The 19,293-nt window shown below is 41.0% G+C and overlaps 1 protein-coding gene across 3 annotated transcripts in view; it reads right to left on the reverse strand.

Annotated features, from left to right (window-relative positions):
* Positions 1-19,293, reverse strand: part of FGF13 (fibroblast growth factor 13) — a 239,802-nt gene that overhangs the window by 217,571 nt on the left and 2,938 nt on the right. The gene's annotated exons all lie outside the window — the stretch shown is intronic.

A 19,293-nucleotide genomic window follows, 5' to 3' on the forward strand; every position in this document is an offset into this window, starting at 1 on the left:
GCATAGCAATTACAAAGGTACTCTGAAATACCAGCCCCATTTGAACGTATATTTAATAACTACAGAACATCATGATCAGAAAGAGATCAAGCCTTCTTAACATTTTGTTTCAGAAGGTACGCACCTGTATTTCTGAAGAAGTGCAATTTGTTTATTTTTACACAGATGTAATTAACATCTACAGAGTGGATAATATCCTTCACATCTGGTTCTGCTTACTGATTTAGCCAATCTTTAAAAATGAAGGCATGTAAACTGGAAAGCCAGACTCATTACCTTTGCAACAGTGGATTCCCACCAGGACTTGGCCTTATTAACCTTAGTTTTAAATTACAAAGTCACACATGTACTCATCAGTTGCTTGATGAAGATTCGTTTGCCAACCTCATCTCACCAAAGGAGTAATTAACATGCAGACATTACAGGCTGATGATTGAAGTTGTTATAATGCAGGACTATGGACAAATAGTGAGGCACCTGCGTATCTGTAACAACTAAAAGCTCTCTCAAAAGTTCCAATTAACCAGCATAATTGCAAGACATTAAGTAAAAAGCACCGAACTGCATCGGTCATACACCTATTCTGTGCACAGTCAGACAAATTAATTAATGCCTAATAGTGCAGCACTGCTATAGCCATGGTGGTTTAAGGACAGAAAGAAAGGACTATATCATTTTTTTGACTAATTTATTAGAAAGATTGAAGAAGTCTTTGGCACACAAACCCTTCACCAGATCTGACAAAGCAGAAGCAAACTCCAAGCTAAATACAGGTTATAGGCAATTACTCTCAATTAACCTAATTATCTTATTCAATTAGGCAACTTTAGCAAAAGGATAGCACTGGTGGAGGGAAGGAGGACACTGAGGGGGAGAAATGAAAGGTTGGCAGCTGTCAAGCAAGGAGATGGGACCTGAGGAAGAGAAAAGGGTCAGCAAGGAGTGAACTGAGAGAATAATAGATCACAGAAGCACAAACAAGGGCTTAGGTGTTTCCAGACACACTCTGGCTCCAGAAGCCAAGGTTCTCTATTAAGTCCAGAGAGAGAGGCTGGATTTGATCAGCCCGCACCAGATTCAGAGTTCTCCTGACTACCGAGGACACTCACCCCCATGACAGCTTCTCAACAGGAGGTCCGAAGACAGTGTGAAAATCCCTGAGAAATTCCAGAGGAACATCCTGGGATCAGCTGGGGTGTGCAAATCCACCTGGAAGCTAGTGTTGATGCACAAGGCAGCAGCTTGCCTGCAAAGCCAGCTCCAAATTAACTCCAGGGCACTGCTGCTATGGGACCCATGAAGCAGTGAATGGCTGGAGACATTCCTCTCCAAGGCACCACTTCCCTCCGTGTTCTTGTGCCAGATACCTGTATCAGCCTGCAAGAGCTATTTGTCCAAAAGACTCTTAATCTATTTTCCTGAGTGTTCCAAGGACCAGAGAGGACCCGTGATAGACAGGACAAGAAACCCATCCATGCTCTTACCAAGTGGTGCAGCAGACACATAGAGACTTTGTTGAGCAGCATGTTTGATGCGCTGCTGAAAAACTTGGTATTTCAATGTAGAAAGGTTTAAGTATAAATTTTAAACTGCATCTCTCTAATAATACCAACATTACCTGCATTGCTTTGTTTTCCTGGCGCTTTTAGGGGTGCACGGCACCACACATTGCATGGCAGAGTGCTGCAGGCAAGTGCCAGCTCCCCTCCAAATGGGATCTGTAGATTCGAGTTGGAGGAAGGGCTAAACTATGGGATCCAGCAGCAAGCTGACAGACACACAGCTTCCAGGCCCCCAGGCTGTGACTCTGCACAGCGTTGTGTTTTTTCCATGCAGTTGTGCCAGCCCGTTCTCAGCTGGAATCACAAAATGCAGAGCATCTTGGTGTGCACTGCAGGTGCTTCCACTCCATTCTACAGAGGGTACTTCAGCATCCCATGGTGTGGGTAGGTCCTGTACAATTGGAGGCCTTGCCCAGCATGACCATCCTTCAAAATCCAGATTCACTGGTATATAGCAACAACAACAACCACCCACCACCACACAAACACACACACCAAACAACAAACACCAAACCACAGAAATGTTGACTCTGTAGTAAGAACAAAGTTACTTAGGAAAAAAAGTGAAAGCTATGTGTAGGGGAGGGTCTCCTGTCGAAAATACCTAAAAAAAAAGTTTATACATTTTCTGATTCTTAATCTTTCTCGATTTTCCATTTTACCACTGTCATTTAACAACTCGCAGGCATTTGCTGGAGTTGCTCCTCTCCAGACACTTTCCTTCCCCTTTGTTTTCCTTGCAGCCACCCAATAGTCAAAAGCACTACACACACACATAAAACATCCAATAACCAGGTAAACACAGTGTATTTACAGAACTCCACCACAGATGCGTTATTGAAGACTTGTGGATTTAGCCTGAGCATATTTACCAGGAACAGAAAAATAAAAACTTGGACAAGTAAAACACAAAAGGGTTGGTAAATCTCGAGGGCAAAAGAAAACCCCACAACCATTAGACAAACTTCACAGAGAGACTGGTTTCCCAGAAAATGATATAATGAACATGCGATAGTACTGGAAAATAAGTCTCCTTGTAAGGTACACTAATATAATCACTCCCCTCTAATGAAAAGCACTAAGATTTCATGCTAAGATTCTTCAACAGCTAAGTGTTTCTAAACATATTCAGGGACAGAGAGATGCTATTTTGGAGATGCCTGGAAGTGACTTCAGGAGACAAAAACTAAAAGAAATAAAAAAAAAGTCAGTCGATGACAAGTAAGAACTGTATAATCCTGAGTCTGTATTGCCTGTCCGAACGTCAGCAGCTAAGTGCACAATTCTCCTCTGTTTGCTTTCACGATTGCCTGCCTACTCAGTGCTCAAGCTACAAATTTCATTCAGCTAATCCTGATCTGTTGAGAAGTTTTATCAGCATCTTCCTATTTAATAGCAACACTGCTACGTGACAACACAAACAAAACATGAACAGTTGGAGTGGTATATAGATTTCCTTACATAACCACCAATAGAAGGAATAAAGACAGTCTGAGGACGCATATGGTCATTGAAAAGTTTTTCCATTGAAATGAGAAGAACCAGCTTGTGCAGACCTTATTATTAATGAGAAGAATTTGCTTAGCTAAGCAGCCTGGAAAATCTAGTCTTTTGGGGATCTACTTTCAGTGTGAAAGCACTGCGATGAAGCCCATACACATGAAGCAAAGAAGAAACCCCTGAAATATGAAATATTAAATAGGTACTATTCAACTAAGGAAAGCTTCCATACATTATGTGCTTTACACTGAAAAAGAATTTAATGATTTTGAAGACAACTATCAGTATCTAGTAGCTCTGCAACTGTAGGAATACACTCCACCACCCCTTTTTTTTCAAACCAGAGCACAGGATATTTTTTCATTCAACACATGGATGTAATGACTTAGACAGTACCCTGACCATAGAAACATGAGTGTACCCCGTTTAAAACAAAGCAGCACAGGTATTACATTTAAAAGTTAGGAAATTAGGATGACAGTCAACTACGATAAACTTATTCTGGCCATCTCTCCACCTTTATGAAGATAAAAAGTTTAAATCTGATCAGAAGGGTTTAATTTACATCATACCTGTTATTCTCAGGCAGAGGGCACAGTGTGGAATAATTTTTTGGGCTTTAGATAACCTATCAGAAATGACATTTTAAAGAGTACTTATGTACAGTTTCATAGGTGGGGTTTTTTTAAATTACTATTACTATTTCACATCAGAGACAACTAATAAACCATCTCACCATAGCGCCTGTATACTCCTGCCTATTTACCCAGCTCCTCCTTTGAAGAAGCCCATTAACTTAAGGAAAAAACACAGAAGATTTAGAGATGAAAGTGAATAAAATTACCCAGAACATCCAATACCTACAGCAGTGCTACAACACAACATTTTGTGTACAGCAGGGACAGATTTGTGAACTGCCCTGGACATCGCACGCACACCCCAATTTAATTCACACCCACATCTCCCATAAATACACAGTACCCTTAAGCTGGGTCACTAATGCCTGCAGCACAGCAGGGGAAGAGTCATAAATATTGATGCAGGAAAAATAAATTAACTTTTAGTGGAGGGGTGGGTCCTGTCTGGGATGCCCCAGGAGCCTCAGCACCATCAAGCACTTTGTGGTATCAAACCATAATTTAAAGGTTGAATTTTACCCCAGTTCAGAGGTCCCATCTGTGCCAGTCAAGGCCTCCTATCCTCCATTTCAGCTCATTAATATCACAAAAAGTCAGATGCCTTCTTTGACCTCATCACCAGTTCAGGAAAGGACTCATGCTCCTCCTGATGAGGCTGTGAGAGAAGGTGCTTTTCACATACCAGGAAAGCACAAACTCCTTCACCTCTAAAATCCAAAGTCTGGCACCAGCCAGCAGAATCTGTGTTTTGAAAAAATAGATTTTTAAAAAAAGACATGTTTTTCTTGTTGAAAAGAGCCTTCTAATAATGGACTGTATAGATTACAGCTATTTCCATTTGGTGCTTAAATAGCACAAAAAGCAGTTCTTGACAAATTAGGGTTTTTAAATAACTTAGGGTAGGGGAAAAAAATAATCACAACCAATTCATCTATTTGCAAGGAAAAGTCTCCCAGTAATCATCTCCTTCATAAAGGAGAGAAAACACAGAAAAATTCTGCTCTATCCACTAAAATTCAAGTTTTACCACAAAGGCCAACAACAGACAGTGAGAACTGAGCTCAGTAAGTCACTAACTGATTATCTCCCATAGAGAACAATGCTGCTTTCGTATCAAGAACACACAGTTATAGGTCTCTACAAGAAATAGTTCAGAAATACAATTTGCAGATAACGTAACTGAACAAATATCTCATGGAAATGAAGGACACAAAACTTCAAATTAAACAGTGCCTGAATTGTCTTTCTCATTGACCACCTCTCACACAAGCTTAAACCACCACAGTTAGCAAACCAAACCTAGAACTACAACTACACCATCAAACATGGGGCAGCCAAAGCTTGCACCCAACTGGACCTTATAGACAGAAAAACACGGTTGCTTCCGTATTTTTATTCAATATCTGCTAGTCAAGGTGTTGTATTGTTTTTCAAACAGTTTTCACTGATATTCAGGTTATCTACAACTTGTTTTATCAACCTAACCAAGAGAACAGCGAACTGCAACTGGGGTGGCAGGAGGTGGGAACACACTGGAAAAAAGCCTATATGGACCCTTATAGAAGGATATCTCTGGTTTTTTCACTGTATAGGTGTGTATGAGTAAGGAATCTGGGCTCTCTAAGGTGCATGCCTGAAGGCACATCCCGTGAAAATGCCTCCAGACACCAAACCTGTACACATGTATAATTTATTTCTTGCATGAGTGAGTAGTTTCAACACCTCTGGTGTTTGCCAAAGAATCAAAGCATGAAAAATTAAAGCAAACTGACTACACTCGTCCCACAGCAAAAACACATGTCATCACTCATCTCTGTGGCTACAGGCGCTGAATAATCCTCCATTCGTTCTAAAAGCAAGGACCAGCAACCCGAGGAGAAAAATATCACAGGTAGTATAATGGAAACAAAAGTTTAAAATTGGCATTTAAATACCTTCAGCCTCACATGAAAAACTACTACTTACAGTAATCAATAGGTGTCATGTCCCCTCAAACTGGCAATTTTCTGCATGACCAAACAGGAATATTGTTGCCCACTAGAAACCAAATGCCACCAGTACATCAGCATTTCAGGGTAAGACTCACCCTGAAACATTTACCTCTCAATGCTGAAAATCTTTGAGGCTTTTGAAACCACAGATGGATTAATAAAATTGACCAAATATGACAAGGGACTAAACAAGCTGTTTTTTTCTAAAGCCAATGGCAAAAATCAAACCAATTAAAATCATGATCCCAGTCAGTTTTAGTCAATTATTAGCACCTCAGGCAAAATACTGCTAGAGCAGAGTTGCAGTTGATTTCCAATTTAGCTATCAGTATGACCAGGGAAGGGGCTGGAAGGGATTGAGGAAGGCATTAATAGTAACAGAAACAAAGACAAGAGAGCTTGGTCCACACTGTGGGCACTTTGCATCAACTTCCCATACCTGTCTGACAGCAAGCCTGGCCCAGAGCAAGAATAAAAGCAGGACAGAAAGAGGAAAACTTAAAGGGAAGCCAAAAAATAAAGGTGCACACACACACACACACACACAACCAATAGGGGTTTTTTATTTTTAAATCAGTTTAAGCCAAATGTTCTCAGGAGAAACTTTTGAAAATGGGCATGTGATAAAAGCACCTTGCACAGAGCACTATGGATGTTCTGTAGAAATCAAGTCCTCTCACCTACCCAAGCAGAGCAGCTGTGCTGGGAATATTAACACCAAATAAGATTGAAAAATCCCACTAGATTGGCAAGTGCCACATCAAACCATGTGATGAGTCTACCAAGGACACCCTGCATATCTACATGTGATCTGCATTATGGAATCACGTCAGCTGGCTTCATCCAGGATAATAAAATGTAGTCAATGTGACAGCAGTAATGTCTGCAAGGGGCTGGAGGAAAGAAGGCAATAACTACATCAATACCAAGAAATTAATTTTGCCTAAGGCAGTGTGCTTATTTTTCAAGACACCTTGCAACAAGAGCAGCGTGTCAGTCACATCAACAGCACGGATACATCAGCCACGGGGCACTTAGCCAAGCAGACTGGACCACCAAGTAATACTGACAGAAAAAACATACAGGGTGATGCTGTTCTGAACACTCCTAACTGGAGCAGTCCAAATAAAACAAAAAAAAAAGAAAATAAAACCAAACCCAAATGATCAAACAACGACAAAAAAATCCCTATAGCGCAGAAGCTAAAAATAAGATTCGGCAATACTGCTTTTCATCAGCTCTTCCCCTGGGCCTGAAAGGGAAGAGCTTGCAGCAAGTGACACCTGACATCACTTTGGATCCAGGATCACAAACAACACAACTCATCAGTTCTCAATAGTTCACACGCAGCTTGAGCAAAGATACTGTTTTTCTGGGGAGGAAAAGAAGACTGCTAAATTATTACAACCCTAAAAATATCATGGAGTGACAAACTGGAAGGCTGGGTCCAGAGGCTGATTTTTCTGCCTCTTCTTGTGCACATGCGCTTGACGTGCATATGAGCTGCATATGGCAGATAGGACCAATTGCCCATTTTGGGGATAAGGATGGAACTTTTCTTTGCAGGAAAGACTAGCAAGGTGCCCGCTCTTCTTTTGCTGTACCCTCCAGTGGTTTAGGCTGACCAAAAGTAGGTCCTTATGATTTATGAGGCCCTTACAACAGCACAGGAAGGACTTACATGTTTGTCATTCTATCTCAATTTGTGGGTAGTATCCCACAGAGGCAGAGAAACTGAAAAGGGGGGCAGTTTCCAGAGGCAGCCAAGGCACAGGAAATAACTAGTGAACTATATTAGCCTACTGAGAGATGGACAACCGTGAGTCTTTGCAATGTGAGGTTTCCTTCATACATACCATTAATTGCTCTTCCAGATGAAGGGAAAAGGATCAAGACACAACCTGATTCCTGTAGGACAGGCTGAAGAAAAGACTAAGCCAAGTACAAGCAAAGAGGAATGTTTAATACCACAGCACCTAGCAAAAAGCATGTTATTACAAAAGATGGGAACTCAGCTACCACATTGCCATATCAAAAGAAAGCTCCTGAAGGTTTCAGTCTTTTACTTTAAAATCTGCCCTGCACCCTTCTCCTATGCCTGCATGTCCTGATCAATTAGCTTACGTCAAAGCCTTGTTACACACACACCGAGCTTTAATTGATTTACTCAAGTCAGTGAGCAAGGAATAATTACATCTTAAAAAACAAAGCCAGGCAGACTAGGGCAGCCCACTCCATTGCCATGAGACTTAAAAGTTCAAAACAAAGGCAGATCTGGTTTCATCCTACAGTTCGATCATAAGCTTCAAACTGCTTGAGACGCTGTCTTAGCTGAGCCTAATCATAAGCCTGTTTTTTCATATCAGTGCAGCCAGAGTATTAAGCCTACAAGCACAGTCATGTTCCATTTGAAGCTATTGTTTATCTGGCAATAAACTTGCACTAATCAAAGTAGTATTAGCTTGAATTTATAAAGCATGAGCCGTTCTGCCTACATTGTATAACAGACACACCCTATAGCATATTGCAAATCTGAATACTGGTTAGAAAATGCACACAAAACTAGTATTTCCATACTTCATGAAGGTTTTAGACAGGGTGAAAAACTGATGCCACCACCTTTTAAAGATTCTTTATTCCCACCGTATCCATCAAGGTATTAACCATCCTTCAAGATCTTAGAGTCAAAAATCCTTATGCTTGTGGATAAAGATAAAACATAAATGACGAAGAGATAAAGATGAAGAGAATGGAGGAGACTGAATTACTTACTTTTGATACCATAGTTCCCAAAGCCAAATTTTGAAGCACAAACTACCATAATACAGTGGAAATTGGGAAGCGGCAACTGCCTCCAGGGCCATTCAGCATCTTACGTTGTAAAATTTCATGCCACACTGTTTCAGTGTAGCATATTCCCAAAGACCTTTGAAGATGCAAACTAAACACAGCAGTCTGCTACCTTTTATTTACCAACAGGGTTTTCTGCTGGTTTGCAAGATCGGATTTCAGGAGCCAAGTTTGCCTTGTATACTTTAGTCTCTATCAAAATTGCTGTAACTATCGCAGCAATTCGTCCCGCACACACAAATCCCTTATCACATAATTAAGACTCAGTACAATATGTAAAGTTTATTCTAGCCTAATTCAGGTTTATTTTAAAACACAACATTGATTCAATGCAAAGATACTACTTTTTCTTAAAAAAAAAAAAAACAAACAAGGACATTTAAAATATTCATCACAACAGCGGTCAGCACCTCAGCACTGTAAAATGCAAAGCATACCACACTCCCACTGAGGATATTACTCAGCAAAACTGATACTGAGCAGCACAAACCATGTTTCAGCCTAACCTGACAAGAAAGTCCTGGTTTAAGCTTTGTTCTTTATAAGGTGTCACCCAAATAAACACAGATGAGCTATCTAACCTGTAGAGTTATTCAAACACATATCCTATCCACAGTGATACTTTAAGACATTTAGAACAGTAAAAAAAAAAAACCAGTAATTAAAGATCCTACTGATGAGGAAAAAGCTCTTCAATAAAAGACATATATAAGAATCAGCTGTTTTACACTGAGTGTAATAAATTGCTGATGAATTAACAGGAACCATTTTAATGACTTTATGAAAGAAGAGCAATGCATTATCTTCTCTTAGTGACAGAGGGACTGCCTGACAAACAGCACATTCATGCGGGCTTGAATGAGAGGGATGAAAGTGCTACATTTTGGTGATGTCTTTTATAAGCCTTTTGTCACTCAGTATTCCTTGTACACATTGCTCCTTCTGAAATACATTTAACATACGAATTTGTGATAGTATGAACAGCGGTATGTGACGTTCACTGATACAGGGCTCAAACCAGACTGCTAAGTGGTTTCGGGCAAATGAAAATAGGAGACATTCAGCACCTTACAGGACAGATTGTCAAGGCTTTTTGGAGTGTTGTAGGTTGTCAAACCCATCTTCTTTCACTACAGTCTGGTATTACTGCTAACAGTCTCACAGACAGGGCTGTTGGTGATTCTTTGCTGTCAATACTACTACAGAAGATAACCCCATTTATGGCATTAAAAAATACAAGTGTCTAAATCTTCTTTCAAACTGCTTTATCAGTGAAAGCAAGATTTGGCCTCCAGATCCCAAATAATTATATCTGATAATTATTCAGCTAAGTCTTGTAGTAGCACACACTTTAAATTCAATGGAAATTTGTGTGTCCATCAGGCCACACATTACCTTCAACACATCAGTAAATGTGTCAGTCTCTTTGAAATTCCCCAGCTTTAGAATAAAATCAAGTAGAAACCCCACACTTCACTTTTGGGGTCACAAGGCTCACGGACACTGGTGCCAGATGTGGGTTTTCACAGGACTGGTTATTAGAGTAGCCCTTGTCTCAACCTAGCATCAGTACAGGATAGATTTTCTATATGTATATACACACCACACAGAGCTGTGTCTCCCTTCTTCTATTTTCAATGTAGCCATTAAACAATTTTTGTTTGTTTGTAGGCCCAGTTCTGTCTCTTTTAATTAGAAGTTCAGCCTCTCCCGCCACTTTACGATTTGGGTGTTTTTCTGACAATCTGCAAAGCTCCCAACTGGCGGAAAAGCTACTTAGGTAATCAACTCAGTGAGTTAACCTGGTATGCAAAGCTATATTTCTCTTTATATGCCCAGTATTTGCAAGAGCTCCAGTGGCTCAAAAGCTCTTGGTTTTGCCAGCTCCTGCCAACAGTGATGATAAGCCCATATCTTTGGTCCTCTTATGAAAAGTCCTGGAGTTGCAGTGAGTTCATAAGCGTCTTTTCCTCCCAGTGCCTCTCTAACTCCATCTCTGTGCCACCACTCCATCTCTCTCCACTGGCTCCACTGAAACCCTCTCACTGATCACCTCCTGCCTCGGCTACCCCATTGCTTCTTTTACAGTCTTCATAAATCCACACTCTGCAGTGAGAAAAATACATAGCCAGGCTATTATTACCCTTCCAGAAACAGCGATAAATTATGCCTATAATATCCCTTCTTCCATTACATTTTTTAGCTTCTTCATTCTCTCCAGAGCCTTTTCAAAGCTAATTTTCTATCATTCAAAGTCGCACAGGATTTGCTTTCTCCTGCCACTCCATCACACTTTCTCCCCCTTGCATTCTCATCCCAGCATCTTTTATTCCTAACACAAATTGCAAAGCAATTGAAAGTTCATCTTTCACCATACAACATGCATTGAAACAAAACAAAGATGCTCCCAGTCCAAAAGGCACATGCACAACATCTCCCTGCCTCACTACGAAGCTTCCTGCCATCCTCCACAATACTTGAAATTGTGTCTTAAATAAATAAATAAATTCTTATATGCCAAAATCTACTGATATTGTTCAGAAGTGCCTAACCAATTTTTCTGATCATACTCAAAAGTCTTGTAAATGCATCCTGGGTTTTGGCTGGAGGGCTTCTCAGATCAAGAGTGGAACAAGGACACAAATAGAAAACCTGACATGTCTTTTTCCTTAAAACAATGTCTCTTTCTCCTGAGTAGTTTCAAATAAGTTTTGCTTATGTCCCAATAGGGAAACAAATACAAATATTTAATCCCTGAAAGTTGCCTTGAAAGAGAATTGACTGTTTTCTCAGCTCTGCATAATCCTGCTCGCCTCTACATTCACTGCTGCCACTTAAACAAAGTGTCCTGAACAAGAATGTCTACCAGTCTTGAATGGGCTGCTAGGAAAAAGTACAATTCCACCTTCCTCATGCCTTCTATGTTGTTCTCTCCTTATGTATGAGACTTGGATGCCCTACATGAAAAGACTTACACCAGTCTGTTACTCCCAACATCACAGAAATCTTATGATAGAAATTCCTCCCAAAGACAGAGTTGCAAAAACAAAACGAGACCAAAACCACTCTTCCAGCCAAAGAAACCAAGGATGCAGCTTCCCAGTGGCCCACTAACACAAGCCTGTGAGCTCAACTGGTCAGATACTGAGCAAACTCCAGCATTAAAATAGACTTACTGCTTTATCGGCCTCCCTGGACAGAAAGTATCCTGACACCAGGGTAGAAGAGAAACAGGTCACACTTGATCTCAAAAATCTTTTCTCAGCTCCTAAGGCTGGCATCACCTTCTTTCTGCTGCTGTAGCCTTCCCATTAGGTGATCAGGAAGATTCCTGATTCCTGCTATTGTATTCCTTTTGACTGATTTCACTTTTACCCCCTTTCATTGACTTCCACTGAAATAAATAAATAGAAAATAAATAAGTAAACCCCACATGCTTTCTTCAAAAAGCCAACATGAGGCAGAGGAGGAAGAAAGGAAGCAAATGAAAGTCCTTCCAGTTCTCCTTGCCCCAATCACTTGAAAACAGTTCGCTATTTTTGGCAGGTTCTGAACATTCAGTCACGGTATGCAAGATGAGAAGCAAACATAAAGCAGAGCACATGACCAACCTGCCTTGATTGCACATCAGTTTGGTTGCACAGACCTTTCTCTTATTTACAGTCAGAAGTAATATTACTTCAACATCTGCAGCGGGGGGGTAGGAGGGAGCACCTGCTCTACATCATGGTCCCAAACAATTATAAGTCATGATTCCTCCAGGATATGTATACACCTGTAATTCCCACCAATACTACCACTCCCCAAAATACCACCACATCTTTATTTTGCCAGAAGAGAGACTTTCACAGTTCAGGTATTCCAGCTCTGCACCCCATAAGAAGTGACAACGACTCGCAGTGGCAATTGGTTCCGTCATAGTTTCTTATTCTCTTGCAGCACTTGGAGGAAGAAAGTATAAGTGACAGCACTCTGGAGCACTGTGGACAATTACAATTAAAAAATTTAACATTTTCAAGGCAGCACTGTAGCACAGCTTGGGCAGATTGAGATGTAAGAGCAACAAAAGGAATTTCTGTGTCTACTGAATATAAAAGATAGCTGTACAGAAATTCACAGCAGATGTAAAATCTAAAGAAAAAAAGCTTCTACGTAAGCAATTTGACAGCACATTGACAATGTGTGGAAGTAAATCCAGCCTAAGCTACTCGAACAAACATTGCAGCCAGTACCAATGAACTACATAGAGATTCAAGGGAAAAAAAAAAAAGAAAACAGAAGGTCTCTCCACTTATGTGTCTGCTGGGCAGGTAAGAGTGTGTTTGAGTCCGGACATGAGCAGACAACATGCTGCAGTTTATGTGGAGCTCATTCTGCAACGCTCCCTTATCCCATCAGCTGTCCTCCCATGTCCTCTCCTGTTATGCTTTCCTTTCTGGTCCTTTCATGCTTTCTTTCCATTGTATCTTTCTTATTTTATGGGGTGGCGGGAGGAAAGCCCTGCAGTTTTCCCCTTCATTTAACAAAAAAATCAGAAATACTTCTACAGTTGGAGGAAAGAAGTCACCTCCAACAGAAAAGGAAAAACTTTGAGAATTCAATACACAAAACAAACGAGCAGGAGGGGAGGCACCAAATTAGTGCTAATCACCACCAGATTTGCAAATACAGGCTACAAGGGGCAGGGCAAAACTGTTCAGAACTCTTAAGCTTCTATAACAAAACCAAGCATGTGAATAAAACCTACATGAACCTCCCAGAACCGGAGAACTCTCAGTCATCACCTCCCTCTTCTGCCTTTCCCAGATGAAACCACTGACACACAGGAACAGCCTTCTTGTTCCAGGAGAAAGAGGGAAGTTTTCCATTTCATTCCTTTCACTTGTCCCATTCTAATAAGAAGTGCAATTAGCAGGTTACCTTTGTCACCAGTTGGGGCTGAGCCATAAAACCCGCATCTGTCACCAAGTGAGGAATATGTTTAAAGTTTTGTCTTCATTGTTCAACATCAGTTTTTACTGGCAACAAGTTAATTTTCCCCAAGCTGAGGGTATTTTGCCCATGACAATAACTAGTAAGTGATCTCTCTGTCTTTATGATCTTGACCCATCTCATTTTCTCCCCATCTCGTGGAGGATGGTGAGTGAGAGAGGGGCTGAGTGGGTGTCGGGCAGCTGGCCATGGTCAACCCACCACAAGAGTATTTTCCTTCTTGGCACAGTGTATTTTAAGGGGATGGAGGAAGAAGAAGATTAGAAAAATAAACACATGGGCACCACAACTACAACTGCTTAAAGCCCACATCTGCATTGCCAGTCCCAGTTGCTAAATCTTACACGAACAGGGGGACAGGAGCCCACTGGCACGGTACAGCAATGCCATGGATTCCCTGAGCTGGCATCAGAGAGTGATGTAGTCACTTTGCAAAGCCAAGAAGTACCCATGGACTACTCAGCTCAGATGAGGAATACACGAGGCGTAAATTTGATCTGATCCCACTAAGACAAAAGAAATTTGTCTTAAATCGGGTAGCAACTAAAAGTACATGTATCAAAAATACCAAACACTGGTTAAACAATTTATTCTTAAAGCGATCAACAGAGCCTTATATCAATTATGTCAAACCTCAGCTGAAAAACATCTAGAGATTACTTGGGCCACAGAACAGAGTAATCTCTATAAATACACTTTCATTTCAGCTGCAATCACAACCACAGCGTCAAAGGTAATGAACCACCACTAGTTCAGATTTAGTTGATCTTGAACAATGTATACATGATGCAACCCAGACCACTGGCAATTCAATTGCTATTTCAGGAATACCTTTCCTTCCCACTTCATTTCAGTCCCTCTCCTCCCTCCCACCTCAGAGTGATGCTCTAATTACTCAAACAACGTAAGCAGCATTCAATCCATGCCAGCTTTTTCTTCCTTTAGCACTGACCTTGCCTTATACATCACTCTCACAAAACTAATTAAGTGGAGAACAGTCTCACTTTTCACTCTCTTCATGAAAAGAACTGAATTGTTACCTGCCTGAGGGTGCAATTCAAATTATTTTCACCTTCATTTCTCTCAGCAAAACAATACAAATATTGAGCAAGAATTTAAGGAAATCCGTTACCCAAGTTACCGCACAAAAAAAAGTAAAAGGTTTACTGTAAATAACATACTCCTTTAGTTTTTTATTTTTGGGTTTTTTTAACATTTTTTTTTTCATATAAGCTTGGACAAGACACATTTGTGGAAAAGTGGGGCATGTTAAGCCAAGAGACATAGTTGAGGAAAGAAAAACAATGTTTGGGGCACATAGACCCTAGAGCCAGGCTTAACTAAGAGTGATCTAAGTGGTTAAGAAAGTTTCAGTCCCACGAAATAGATCTGAAACCACTGGATTTATAAAAGCGTCCAGTAATCAGACCAATTCATCTCTAATAGATGTTAACTCACGAAGATCCTAGTCTGAAAATACTCAGCTGTAGGTCACCTTGGATGGGAAGCTTGTCCTCCCAGATTTACAAATGTTCTGTTTGTACACAGGATTGACCACATATCTATATTCACAGGGAATTTTATAAAAGCATGCACTGCTTGCAGGGAAGAGACTGAGCAACACGATTTGCCACATCTTTGCTCCTGAGGAAGTGTTTCATGTAACTCTGGAGCCATCCCTTCTCCTAAACACACTGTAGCAGTAACAAGCAATGAGGAACAAGAGGAAGAAAATTAACATTCATTTGACCCAAGATTACACTGCAGCAGAAAATTCCCAAAGCGTAGGGGCAAGATCAACGCCTTGCAGGAAATCACAGTAAATGGCACAAATACATCTAATGGAAAGTCTCCAGCATATTGTGGGTGGCCACAGAGAGGAGATGACAGAAGGCTGAGCCGTACAAGTCCGTATGCATCTGCTGTGGCTGCCAGTACTGACCCCTTTGCAGCCCCCTGCAACGCTCTCTGGGGCTACTCATCCTCCAGGCTTCATCTGCCTGGGAGTTTTTCCTTTTAGGATGAGATCTGGCATCTGTCAGGAAACAACTATTATTAAGTTTTGCTCTAGAAGTAAAAAAGATTACTATCTTTTACTACATGCCAAACACCACGAATTCTTTGCAGCCGTACAAGAACATACTTTATAACAAGCCCCGAAGTCTGCTGCGTGTCCCTAAAAATACTGCCTTGCTGTGGATTTCTTCAGCGAACACTGAAAACCATTGTAAAGCATCAGCGCAAATGTACTGGCATCTTGATCTCAAAGGCCACTTGCATTTTTTAATTGCTGGTGTTTTACAAACAGATGTCAGGGACCACCACCTTGGGATTTAGAGAGAAGGATGTTCCCTTCATAAATGTATCTTTTATAAAGAGTTACTGTAGTTTTGGAACCACAGTCACAGATAATGAGTCATAACAGGAGGTAGTTACTGTAAATATTCCAAGCATGGGGACATTAACAACCACCCACTAATCAGAGGCAATGCCACAGGCAGACACAGAGAACTCCCACTGGTGTCAATGGGAATTCTGAATGGATCAGGACCTCAGCCAAGAGCCGAGTATCAATTGTAACCTGCAACATTAATATCCAGGATGGGGTGGGTTGTACCTCAGATTTTGGCTGTCACTTTCCAGTGGGCGATACAGGCAGCTATTCAAAGTGGATCTGCAATCTCAGATTTCATACAGGAGGCACAGAGCTTTCTAATGTGAAGTGAACAAAGTAAAACCATTGAGTTTAACTACTCACTCTTTAGCGTCATTAAACCTTTACAATACAAACACAAGTTCTGATCCCTAACTCAATAGTACCAATTGACCACAATCAGACTCAAACTACTGCTGACAAACATCTGCCTGAATGGAGACTCAAGTTCAGATGCCAACCTGCTGCTGCTGGTGAAGTCTCCTGGGGCTTTTTGTCCGGGATGCAAAAGAACTGGTAGGCAAATTTCAGATAAAATGACAAAGTAATGCCCTGACTCCCACCTGAGCTGCCCAAGCAGCAGAGAAGGTGCTGGCACGCTGCTCCCTTCCCCTTCTCACATGGGTGTGCACTTGCTGCTAATTTTGATTCCGTGGCCTCAGCCCAAGACGTGGTCAGCTTACATGTCGCCTCTGCGCTGCTCATCTTCAGTCCCTGAAGTAAGTTACTGTCTCATGATTCAGTACTATAGAAATATAACTGTTGAGATCAGCTGCTTTATTTTTGTCAGCTTTTCTACAGACCTTTCAATCATAAGTTGCATTATACTATATTTCCATAAAGCCAGGAAAAGCAGTAATAGATACCTCAAAATTCTGACTTCTATTTTTCCTCCCAAGCACTTTCTTTAAGTGCTTTGTTTTCTGCTGTCACTAAATTAGAATAATACCTATACTTCCAAAGCCTTTACCCTTACTGTCACTATTTCAATACGCTCTTCTCAGATTAGAAGCTATCAGTGTCAAAAAAATACTCCTGGTTTGCTTTCTGAAGAATAAAATATATTCTACATTTCCTCACTGCTTATGGCTGAGGTTATCAGACTTCTGGGCAAGGCTATCGAAGTTTCTTGCAGTGAGAACATGGTGATAGAAAAAAGCCCTTGCCCCACAACAACAGAACATAATCCAACTGGTAAAAAGAAAAACAAATGCAGATGAACCTATTCCTCATATTTTGTTTCAGGTTCTCTACTCTGTTCCTTGACTTTCCTTGGAGGAGCCACACAAATTGCAAAGCAGCCTCTGGAAAGAGCCTGGCTGTAATATTAGACAGCATGAGCTCTTTAAGGCCCAGATCCAAAGTACAAGGATTTCAGCAGGTCTCAGCTCACTTTCTAATGCCCTATATTCTCCTACTGCCCCGTGCCCTCCCTCAAACAGAAGGTTATCAAATATTTAATTCAAAATGGGTTATGCTGATACAGCCCCAAGGCTCGCTTGGGGACACAGTGGATACACCGTTCTCCAAGCACAAAGCAAAAGCTTTTCGAGGAAGAATTGGAGAAAGTCATCTGTCCTGCCACACACCAGCTACGTAGCAGGAAAAGAACCCAATGGTGGGAACCGTGATGCTGCCCATGGGAATGTACCCAGGAGTGTTTCTTGAGCACATAACTAACCTTTATTGAAGAAGAGCTGTTATCAACCACCAGACCAACACTGCAGGATGCTGAGCTGTTGTTACCCAGGTCCTCATCTTCCTGCTAACCTCAAAGAGAGCGCGAAGTGAGAAGAGACACGGGAACCTCCCCCATGCCTGAAACCACCAGCACAGCCAGGACAAGGTTGTTCTCCAAACCAAGCTGTTTGCACCACAAGCAACCCCCACGTTGGAGCCACAGCACTGACAATCTACCTTTGTGAGACAGCTTGGAGGCTACTGGGGCTTTCAGCATCCTGCAGCTTACTAACCCTCACACCGTTTAAAAAAAATATAATAATTCAGTGCCATAATTTTATACACAGACATTCAGTTAATCCAGCATTTTGCAGAAAGTAAAGGTGGACATCCCTGGCTTCATTATGTTAATCCATAAGCTTTATTTAGATTGGGATAGTTAATTCTCAAATGTCCGCAGCCAGTTTTAAAAGCAGCCAAATTTTGAGCAAAATGGTCATCGCTGGGTTTTCTAGGCAGGACTTAAAAGTGAGGCAAACAAACTCTGCAGCAAGCAATTACTTTACTCTTCGGCTTAAGAAAAGACGTTGAAAAACCTATTTATTTAAAAACAGGTTTTAGTACTTCTGTTATACCTGCACAACTCCACTGACAATACCACAGGCTTTACAAAACAGGATCATTTAACTGAAAATACCCATTGCAAGACTGTAACCACTTGCACTAGATTGTGCTGATTCCTACCAAGACACACAGCTTTTCAAGGTTCCATATAAATCGAGCTTTTTCTACAAAGATCGACCCCAAAAGCTGGTTGTAGAAAGTGCCATTCAACATCTGATACAAAGCAGCACCTTACTTTAGGGCTGAATGTTCCCCTTCCCAAGTTTTGTAGAGAAATACAGCAAAGTCCCATCATATGCACAACCCTGCAATGCATTAGAAAGCTTGAGGGGTAAGAAAGGCTGACACTATTTTCAATAAGAAAGTACTCCACATTTATTATGCAAATATAGCCCTGAGAGACCTGTATTAACAGCAGGTATTAAAATTACATTGTAGATCCTAAAAATTGTGGGGTACATGAACATATCCTATAAGCTACTCTCGTATGACACCTGATTACATTGTTTAAAAGAGTGGTTAACTAACTCAAAAACATACAAACTCCTGTCAGGACTGAAGCATACCCAGTGCCACAGTACAGCTGCATCCTTTGCAGAAAAAGTACTATTTCACTGTTTAATAACAAACAACAACAAAATCAATCATCCTGTTTTTATTATGGCTAGACACAAACTAAACATTTCCACTAAGAGCAATAACACTCACAATCACCAAAAGAAAATTCAGGTAATTCAGGAAAAAAAACCAAACATTTCCTATTTTGCTCTCTGACATAGGGGGCTAAAGAAGGCCACACAGCCTATACACTCACTGGCAAATACCTCTGTACCTGGACCTTTTTAAAAGCATATTTCACACACCGTAACTATCACTCACTTTTCTACAGCAGTACCAAACTACCTCGTATGTGTACCTAAAACTGTCTCTTTGTGATAATGGAGAAAGTTTTCATACAAGCTGGAGGAGTGTATCAGCATCTGCGGGAAGCAGAGTATCAGCATAAACTGTTTTTCTTGGGA

This window comes from Patagioenas fasciata, chromosome 11 (assembly GCF_037038585.1).
Source record: "Patagioenas fasciata isolate bPatFas1 chromosome 11, bPatFas1.hap1, whole genome shotgun sequence".
In the NCBI taxonomy this organism is placed as follows: domain Eukaryota; kingdom Metazoa; phylum Chordata; class Aves; order Columbiformes; family Columbidae; genus Patagioenas; species Patagioenas fasciata.